We start from the raw sequence: 10,793 nt of genomic DNA, 5'->3' as shown, positions 1-10,793 counted from the left end.
ATGCCAGTTCCCAAGAAAGGAAAATGCCTTCAATCACTGTGAAAACTCTGTTTAACTCCTGTCTTCTTTTTCCCATCTTTTAGCCTTTTCTTTTTGGCATTGGTGCTCAGCTTCTTAAAAAGTCTTTGATCAGTAACTGCAGTGAAGGTGTTTTAGGAATCTGTGTAGGCTGTATCCTTTTTCACACACCTAGTGACTCTTATGCAAAGTAAATCCAACAGTAAACCAAACAGATTTACTTGTAAGGCCTAAGTCCTCTTTCCAAGAGCTATGTCGACTCTTCCTTAACACATTATTTTTACTGCCTCTCCTAATTCTTTTATTGCACTCCCTATTAATTCACCCTGCTGCAGATCCTTGACTTGCTATTGGATTGGTTAAAAAAAATCAGTCACATTTATTACCTTTCTCCAGATAGAGAGAATTACCAGATAGAATGCTGGTTTTATACACCGTAGCTTGAGCTATATTCACTTAGAACCCCTAGGAGATACAGTCTTGTTCTGGTAATTATCTGTTTATCTTGCTCATTTATAGCCTTTCCTACTGAGCCTTCAATTTGTCACAGATTCTCTAATAACTCTCCCATAAAGAAAGGCTCTTGCATGGAAGCTTCCCAAACTCTTTTAGGGAAGTAAGACATTAATTCAGCTTTTCTGTAATGCTCTTCTATGCTCCTGTCTTCTCTGAGGGTACCTTTTAACCTTAATCACATATCAGCTCTACTAATGCTCCGGTGTCCTTCCTGCTCTTGGAAAAGGATTTACTGCCAACTTTTACACTTTTTGCAAGTTTCTCCTAAACAACAGTTCTGGCCTGTTTTGTTGTGCTTCTAAGGGGTTTTTTTTCTTCATTTGGATATGCCTCAGTTTTTAAAGGATGCTGTAAAAGATTCTACATCCTTGCAGGATGAATAGGCAATAAAAAATCTGCTACAGTTCTGTTCAGTTCAAAAAAACCTTTACAGTGAGGATTCTTGCCAGAAAGAAGCTCAGAACATCAGTTAAAAGAGTTCAGCTGTCTTCATGCTGTCTAATGAGGGATTAAAGATAACTGTGGGAGGAACAGGGAAAACATGGCCCACATATGAAGAAAGATTTGAAAATGGGGACAAGGAAATCAGCACAGTCAAAGGGCAGAGTTAGAGCAACTCAGCATCCTGTTGTTTTGGAGCAAAGCTGGAAAATGCCCTGGTTTCCCCACCGTTCTTGCCACCCACATCGGTAGCTTCAGCCCTCTCCACCAGGCAGACGTAGGCAAGAGCTTCACACTTCTTCACACTAGAGCAGCTGCTTTTGATGCTGCGGCTGCCTTAAACCCTAGGCTACTCCCTCCTTTCGTTGTGCCTAAAATGAGCCTGCTTTCCTATTTTTCTAATGATTTTACACCAAAATCCTCCTACATGATATTGAAACCCCTAGCTGCCAAGCTTTCTGGTGTTCATGCCTTCACAAGCATGTCGGGAGCTGAACAGCTCTGAATGGCTGTATTCCTGCGCTGGATTTTATGTCTTGCCCTTCACTCTTCTTGATGGGAGCCATTATAAAAAGGCTGTAGTTATGTAAGTAGTAATTTCCTGCTGGAAACTTCACAGCCATGTAAGCTATATCACTTTGACAAGATGAAAATAGCATTACTGGGTAGCAGCAGACTGGAATTGTTCTGATGATTTCCGTTACCGCACAGTTTGCTGTAAGAGACTGGAAAGAGTAGGAGGAGATCACAGCGTGGTGTGCTCAAACCATGAATCCTGTGTCAGAGGTTTAGCAGAGTGTTCTTTGGGATTCTCTGCCTCTGCAGCTACAGCTAGATTTCACTTACTCAGTTTCCAAAGGAAAAAAGAAAAGAGCACTTTATCTGGAGACAAGCTTCAGTGTCACTATGAATTTGGTGTTTACTGTCATCGTGCTTATTGTGAAACCAATTGTTGTGGTTTGGACTGTAAGGAAATGTTCCTTTGGAACATAGGATGCAAACTGATGTTTCTCAGCTGTCTTATCTGAACACAGGTTAACAGATGAGGTCAAGTGGGAAAAGTTCATGTTTTCTGCTAGTCAGAGGAGGCAAGTGAAGGGAAGTGTATTCTAGTCTCAGTGGCGGCCCTCTCCTCACTTAATAAGTATGATCCTGCAGGCTGAAGATCTCAGCTGTCCAGAGTGTGGTTATTTCCCCTGAAGACCAGGTAGGTGATAGAACACATTCTTGGAATTTTTATGAATCCCCGGTTTTCCAATACTTTTCATGTTCTTCAGGTGCAGAACATGTTAGTTAAATGGACATCCCCGAGTGTCTCATGACAGAACTCAGTAACATAGATGCCAAACCCAAATTAGAACTACTTCAACAGAAACACTGAAAACCAGAAACTTGTTGTTCTCTGTAGAGAGGAACGATGCCATTTGATTGCAAATGCAGTGCAGAAAGAAAGGAAAAAAGAAAAGAAGTGAATAATCTGTGTTGCCAGCAACAGTAGTGACTGCAGACAGGTCACTTTCGTCCTGTGCATCAGCAAGACTGCAAGGCTGCAGACAAGGAGGGATGTACTGTCAGCCAAATACCTTGGACAAGTATTAGTGAGTTTATTTCCTTGCAGCTTCAGCCGGAAAGCGTGACAGAAATAGTCAAAATGCCTGCCCCAAGATTCGCTGTTTCTGGCATACTTCCTCCATCCATAATGGATTGTTCTGTCTCTGCAGGGATACAGTTGGGCTCTGGAACAGGTTATGTAACGTAAATTAATTGCGGTATTTGTCAGCATTAAACAAAACCAATAAAAAGCCCAAACAGCGGCTTTATTTTTACCAAAGGCTTGGTAGGAGTCCTGTAAACACAGCAGAGATTATTGTTAATGAAAATATTTGCTCTTTTTCAGATCTCTTGATCCTTAGAATTTTTCAATGTTTTTCCTGCTTCTCTGGCACTTCTGAGGAACACAGAAATATTAGTCAAGAAGTCTTTGCACCTAAACATATTGTTATTTTAATGTGTGCCTTTTGGGGAGAACAGTCAGAATCCTCATACCTCTCAGAGGAAGCATTATTTACATGGACTGCACCACTGCCAGGCCTCCATTAGGGCCCCTGATGATGGTGTCTCTGGAGGAGGACTCCTGCTTTGTCTGCATTCCCAGATTGGGATAGCAACTAAAAGAAACAGTAGCGAGCAAAATCAAAACTGGCCACGGTTCTGGGGTGGGACAAGAGATTGAGAAATACCTGAGCATATTTAAGACATTGGGTGTGTTGCACATTTAAACAGGTGACCCAGTCATGAATCCCATTGTTAAGATCACAGTTCCAGCTTTTAATCTGCCAATTCTATAGTTTTGTAGTTTTCTCTGATGCTTTTCAAGCAGAATAAAAGTACCTGAAATCTGACACAAATGCTTCTGTTCCTTGGGACTGAGCATGGTCTAGCACGTGTTTTACAGGGCAACTGCTAGAATTACAAATAAACAAAGCAAAAAGGCAAGCAACCCTCCCACCCCACTCTTACCCCCACCCCAGGGTTGCATTTGGGACAATGTTGGTTCATTGCAGACAGCTTACCCTGGGCTCCACAACTTCTCTACCACATGACTGCAGAAAAAACAAGGAAAGAAACTTTTACAGAGGAGCTGGAGCTCAGTGTGTAAAGAGCCATCACAAGTAGGAAATGGGATATAAGCAGATTCTGCAAGTCTGGTCAGCAAAGGTAAACCGTGTCTCATGGCCAGGAAACGAGACTTGCCAAAATTCAAGTTAACTTAGACATGCAAAGACAATTACAACAAATAGACCAAAGGTTTGCAAGCACATGAACAAAAACCAACAAACAGAAACAAAAGAATGAGGAAAGAGGAAGCAGAGCCACAGTTCAGCGAGGGACAGCATCTGTCTCACCGTTCTGAGGGAGATGGCTGCTGAAATCACAAATACATGTTTTCATCAGTCTATTAGGTTGGGAATCTAGTCCAGCTAAAAATCACAGACTGTTTTTCAGAATGACTCTTACACAAACTCTGTATTTAAGAACGGAGGTGGAAGCAGCATCACAGATATTGTCTCTTCATTCTGATTAGTTATATGCAAATTTGGAAGAAGAAACCCAAGCAATTAAGGATGTATTTTTTTCCCCCTAAGGACACCATGCCAGACTAGTCTGACCATTCTCTTTGATAAGAGCACAGATTTTTTTAGATGAAGGCAATGTTATATTTCCTGATACAATGAAGCTGGGATATTTCCTCACCACAGAAGATTATAGCAATTCAAAATAACTGGGTGCCTTCAATGACTAGAATAATGCAATTTCAATAGCATGCAATAGAGCTGTCGGTGGTAAAAGCTTTACATACAAGCAACGAGTTCATCGGCTTGAGACAGCTGAGAAAGAGCAAGCTCATAAAATAACTATGATTTCCTGACAAGTATGATCGTAAAAGGCACTGAGCACAGTGTTTCCAGGAGGAATAAGCAAGTGTTGGAGTCCTCTCAGCTGGAACACTGCATGCAATTTAGGTCACACAGAGAGCTCAGCTTGTACAAAAGGAAAACTCGGCTCAGAAGAGAGATGGAGAGGGGGGCTGTCATCCTGTAATACAGCTTGTATAAAGGCTTGTCAGTTCAGTCTTCCGTTTTGGGGGTGGAGAACATTTTCCTTGCTAAGGACCAAATCCACTGTCCAACATGCTTGGCAGACCACACATTAACATGCTCCGCTATCCAGTAATAACACATTCATTTTATAATCGTGTGCTGTACTCTATAAAATGAAGTCAGAAGGCACATGCAGCCAGCAGAACAAAGGCTCCTCATGCCTGCTTCAGCTTAACGCTGTCAATGCGCTCAATCTGTCTTCTCTGGAGGCTGAAAGTTCTGGGTTTTAGTCAGGCAGGAAAATAAATACTGTAAAATTTCCACCCAACAAAGTCAGGATGTTCTGACATAAAACTCACACCGAAATCAGTGGAAGGGCTACACACAAACAGCCTTCCCGCTTGCGGTCTTCATACGGGACTTGACTGTGTGACACAGCCTGCCCACGGTTGTAAGCCTGTGTGCAAGAGAAAGCAAAGGCCAGGGTAAAGGCTGCAGCTGGCTGCAGATGAGATACATGCTGTGGGAAAGGTTAAGAGACTTCATTTTCCTTAGGCCCTGCCGGCCCACTTACACCCTTCTGCTCAGAAATTATCTTATTCTTTATGGAGAGACTCCTTCAAACCCAACAGTAGGTACCAACAGTGCTCTACTTATGTTAAATCAGTCCAAGATCATCACTAAACCTCATTTCCTAACCATTTCCTTTGCTAGTCACTGTTGTACTTAAAACACAGGGCTTCATTTCACAGAACAAGCACTCTCTCTGTCATCTTCACAAGAGTGATTCTCTTTGTTACTTCACACTACAAATCTCTGTGAATGACAAAAATACCTGTCATTCACAGGAAATGTTGCATCACCTCATTTTCTAACCACAGAAACTACTCTTAATGCCATTGGAAAGGTTAAAAGCTTTAAAACTCAATTAAAGTGTTAGCTGGCTAATCACCAAAGGAATTTGCTGCTCTTTAGTCAACTAAAACTACAGAATTATGCAAAGATCCACATTTTGGGAATATTGCTTTATTAAGTGCTCTTTTTTATGTTACATTTGTGTTACATAAGTAACTGGAGTTAAGACTGACCACTTTGAGCCTCTGACAGCAGTTCTCTCACAGTAGTAATTCTACTTTGTATGCCATTTTTACAAGACAAAAAACCAAAAAACCACAGTTTTTATTTTAGCTAGAAAAAGAAACTTAGGAAGTAATAAAAGGCAAATGGAGAAACAAACAAAAACCCCAAAGAACCCAAAATACCGAATGAAGTAAAAGCATATCTTAAATTAACATTTAACAAGTGAGAATAAAGTGAATTACGTGAACTCCATCTTATCATGATGTTTGAAAAAATCACCTTTTAGAGCACTTAAAAACGTCTTTCCAACCCTGTTAAGATCTCTTGGGGAGCTTCAGAGCAATTAGCTACTGTAGAGATGGGGAAATGCTGAATAAATTGAGAACTGAGTGACCGAGGCGACCCAGTGTCTCAGCATGCAGCCAGCCTGGAGCCAGCATGGCTAGTGGGGCCCTTGGCTGTTTTGGACCCGGGCTAACCCTCTGGTGCTCCTGGCAACAGAAGCAGGGCCTTGAGGCATCCAAGCTACTTCACAAAGAGCCAGGCTGTGCCAAATTTCCCATCCCTACAGCAGGGCCACACTGCTGCAGTCTGGACAAATATGAATCGGTGCCTCTGCCCACTTCCCGATGGATACAGGACGCTCATAAATGACCTTCACCATTTGCAGATACATTAGAACCTGCTTTCTGCCTGCCCCTGGTGTTTTCTAGGTTGCGACTTGTGGCAGACCTTGGTGTCAGCCAGAAAAAGGCCGATCCTGCCAAGTCATGTCCTCTGGAGCTGCAAGTTCTATCCCTGCATTTCATCATAGAATCATTTTGGTTGGAAAAGACCATTAAGATCAAGTCCAAGCACTAGCCTCACACTGCCAAAGCACACTAAACCACGTCCCTCAGCACCTCATCTACATATCTTTTAAATGTCTCCAGGGATGGGGACTCCACCACCTCCCTGGGCAGCCTGTGCCAGTGTCTAATAACCTTTTTGGTGAAAAAGTTCTTTCTGATCTCCAATTTAAACCTCCCCTGGGGCAACCTGAGCTCATTTCTTCTTGTCCTGTCATTCATTACTGGGGAGATGAGAGTGACTCCCAACCTCACCACTACATCCTTTCAGGTAGCTGTAGAGAGTGGTCATGTGTCCCCTCAGCCTGCTTTTCTCCAGGCTAAACAACGGCAGCGAGTTTGACATACCCAAGTCAGGGGCCGCTACTAAGAGGGCTCACGAGGCCGCCGGGGGGTTTCAGCACACACAGCCCTGACAGCCGAGAGGTGACAGCGGCTTCTAAACGCTGCCAGGGCACAGCAGCCCCTCAGGCACAGCGCTGCACAGCCCGGCCCAGCCCTCCCGGCAGGCCGAGGCGGGCCCGCAGCTCCGCCCGCCCGCGGCTCCCACCGCCGGCGGCACAGCGGCTCAGGGAGGCGGGTCCGTCCCCACAGGTGAAGGAGGGGGGGCGGAGGCTGTGCGCGGCGCCCGCCGAGGGGCCGGGCTGTGGAGCGGGGAGGAGCGGCCGGCGCGGCGGCCGGCGCCCGCGGAGCTGAGCCGAGGCTGAGGTAAGCGCCTTCCTTCCCCGCACGGCGGGAGCCGGCCCCGCTCCTCGCGCGCCCCTCCGCCCCTCACGGCCGCGGTGCCCGCGTCTCGCTGCCGCCCGCGTCTCGCTGCCTCAGCGCGGGAGCCCGCGGGCGGGTCAGCGGGAGCCTCGGGGACAGCCCCCAGGCCGGCGGGGTTGAGGCGAGGGGTCGAACCGCTGCGGTGCGGGGTGTCTCGGCAGCTGCGTGTCCGTCGGAGCACCGGTGATCCTCGCCGCGGCTTTGTGGGGCTTGCCGCTGCTGTGAGGGGAATGGTGGGAAGACGCCTCGTGTCTCCCCGTCACGGGTGTTGACGCCTTCAGTTCGGTGCCGCGCTGGTCACCTGTAGGTGGAAGGTGGGATGGAGTCGGTTTGGCAGTGTGAGTCTGCCCATGTGAGAAGGAAAGGTTCTTCCGGGGACAAAACCACCGGTATAGGTGCTTTCCTTCGGGAAAGTTGTACTGTTTCCCCACTTAAGCTGAGCTGAGGCTTTGGGGCCGAGTTGTGAGTGTAAGGAGTAATTTCCTAGTACAGTTCCAGCGATAATACATGTTAAAGGAGGAGTCAAGACCTTTTTGGGGGACAACATATAGAGTACAAATGCGTTTTTGACAACATTTTCTTCAGTATTAACATCTTCAAGCTCCTTCCATCTTGGAAGCCTCCTATTTACTTGGGCCACCCTGTCACTTCTCTCTAGGTTTGAAGTTCCTCCTGTTCACCTACAGGTGTGGGCTCTGTACAAACTGTCAGCTTTATTTCTGGTATCAGTAGAGGGCGAGGACGTTGGCTTGTGTTTATTTAATTTGTTAGCATTTATCCCACAGGTGACCAGTGCAAACTGATAGCAGCTGAAGGGTACTGCTATCTGTAATGAACTGAGAAGGTGGAGAAATGTTTCCCTTCCTGCCATTCTGTCTGCTAAGGCCTCTTTTCTTGGGTATAGCAAAGAAGAGGTCAGTAGTAGGACTGAACTGGCCTTGTAACTTGTCTAACTTCATGATTACAGATGAAGTAATGTTGCTGAGTGGATGTCAAAGAGCTTCTCGTGCTGGTGTGTGCACTCTGGCTGGCTGGTGCACAAACAGGACTTCAGTTTCCTGTGTGACATTAGTTACACTAAACTAGTATGTTTCATACTGTGAAAAGCAACTTTCCATGTTTACTCTGCTCATAGTGTCTTATGGGTTATGAAAGAAATTCAGATCTGAATAATTATACACCTGGTTTTCTGTGTTTCTACAGGAAATGTAGAGCTGGAGCCTGTGCAGTTTGTTTCATTCACATACATCTGTGATGCACAGATGAAAATAGAATTAGATTGCTGATTTTATTTAAGGCATAGCACATGCTTCTTTCCCTTCCTGCTACTGTATTTTGGAGCCACCTTGCTATTGCAAGAGAGCTGATTAAGATATACCCCTTGCCAATATTACATTATGGAAGAGTTAGTACAGGGTCAGCTTAGTGGTAGTGGGTTAAATTCTGTTTCTTATTTGTAATTTTCTTGTTTTAAAATCTCCCAGCTCGCCATAAACTTCTCCACAAAACATGACAAAATCCATGTGAAAATGTCCAGAAAATAAAGAGCTTTTTTTGAAGTTGAAAAGGAAGAAGATTCAGAGACACCAGTTCTGGAAAAAGTTTAAGATTTTCACACCAGTAAGAATGAATACACCAAGATAAATCCCTGCAGGGACCTCGAGCAGGGCTGAGTGAGAATTCCTATGTTTTAGGCCAATCTGATCAGCTGACTATGAGTCTGTAAGCTCCTGTAGGTAGATGAATCCCCTGTACTTCTAAGACCAGACCTCCAGTCTAATTTTATTATTAGAAAACACAACCTACAAAAAAAACCAAACCAAAACAAAAATAGGGGGAGTGAACTGTCTCCTCCTTTGATTTCTTAGTTAAGTGGACATGGAGCAATCATCTCATTTAATAGAAAACCAAGCATGAGACCTACTTTGGTGATGAGTAGCAAGGGAAATGTATTAAGATCTGTTAACTTACTCTTTACAACACTGAAATGCAAATGTGGATGACCAAAAGGCACATACATATTTTTCATTTTACCTGTAAGAAAAGTGCTTTTACCACTCCAACACCAGTGGTTACAGGGTTTGCTCTTCACCATGTAGTCCTCAGATGGTCTGTACATTTATTCCTCTGCGTTGTGATATGGTAAGAGTGCAATAATAGAGGTGCTTTAACTTGACAACATTGACTTAGAGTTGGTATATCTTCCAGTCTGTTTGGCACGAGATATTAGATCATGGGTAACATGCTTTTGACAGACTGTTCTCAGTGATGTCCAATGATGGGACAAGGGGCAATGGGTATGAGCTAGAACATAAGAGGTTCCAAAGAAACGTGAGGAAAAACTTCTTCCTTGTTTAGATGAGGGAGCACTGGAACGGGCTGCCCAGATGGGTTGTGGAGTCTCCTTCCCTGGAGACATTCAAAACCCACCTGAACAAGTTCCTGTGACCTACTTCAGATGGCCCTGCTCTGGCAGGGAAGTTGTACTGGATGATCTTTCAATGTCCCTTCCAACCCTTAAGGTTCTGTGATTCTGTGACAGATTATCCAGCAGTTTCATAAGTTGGAATGTGCAGCCCTGCAAGTATTGTGTCAATTAACTTTTGCTGGCTTAAGCTTTGATCTTAAAAGTACTTCCAGATGTAAGTAACCCTGTTCTTTGCAAAGCTGTTAGTTTGTATTGCTGTAGGATCAGGATCTTGGCTTCCCCATGTTTATCAGACCTTGCAGGAAAGTTCATACAAGCTCAGACTCTCAGCAGAATCAATGGAGAGCTCTGTAAATGCTGGTGAGGACTCTTAACAGTTGCCAGGGGACTTCCAGAGTAAATTAGTTTTGTTTAGATTTGAAAATATGGGTTGATGCAATGATTGTTCCGCAATGTGATTTGTCTTCTGGTGGGGACTTCTGAGAGGCAAGAGCAAACAACCTTTGAGATGACTGCTCCTTTCTTACATAGCTAAGCTTTCTTCTTACCTATTTTTAAGGTAAACTTATTCTGTGAAGGTGTTTCCCAATGACATTGCTTCATATTTGCTTTTGAACCTGTACTGTAGGGGAACAGTGTCTAGAAAGGAGCTGGGAGTGTGGAAATCAGAGGGACTTAAGGCAACCTCAAAAGTAATCTGGGACATCTGAAAATATGAAATGCAATGTGTATTTTTTATAGTATTGTGACATGTACATAAATTGCTGTCCATTCCTCTAATATTTACTGACCTTGCTAACACTCTTATTAGGCAACACATCTTCTGCTCATCTGATGGTAGAATGTGTAGACAAGTTGTGCCTTGTATGATGTGTTGAGGAAAGAATTGAAGACACTGAAGTTTTGATCAGTATAACTACACTGGATATCATTGTAAACTTTAGGGAATTATTTATCATGCTATATATTACAAGCATGTGTGTCATCATTTTGCTTGCTTAAGATGGATGACTAGACTTGAGCATATAATGGAATTATATTCCTCCAAGACTTGTTGGAAGGTTTTTTCAATCTTAGCTCTTCTCCATAAACTCC

At 44.1% G+C, this 10,793-nt stretch overlaps 1 protein-coding gene across 2 annotated transcripts in view; it reads left to right on the top strand.

The window, feature by feature from the left end:
- Window positions 1-7,147: 7,147 nt before the first annotated feature.
- The window catches only part of SH3BP2 (SH3 domain binding protein 2), a 42,887-nt gene continuing 39,241 nt past the window's right edge, over window positions 7,148-10,793 (top strand). The window contains exon 1 of one of the 2 annotated variants that reach the window (XM_061993698.1): window positions 7,148-7,213. The gene's annotated coding sequence lies outside the window, so the exon portion shown is untranslated. Of the gene's footprint in view, window positions 7,214-7,541; window positions 7,585-10,793 lie in introns of those variants that run through there. The other variant, XM_061993699.1, reaches the window with a different exon arrangement.

Source organism: Colius striatus, chromosome 3 (assembly GCF_028858725.1).
Source record: "Colius striatus isolate bColStr4 chromosome 3, bColStr4.1.hap1, whole genome shotgun sequence".
NCBI lineage: Eukaryota > Metazoa > Chordata > Aves > Coliiformes > Coliidae > Colius > Colius striatus.
The sequence above is the reverse complement of the archived record's forward strand: the minus strand, read 5'-3'. Positions and strand labels throughout refer to the sequence as shown.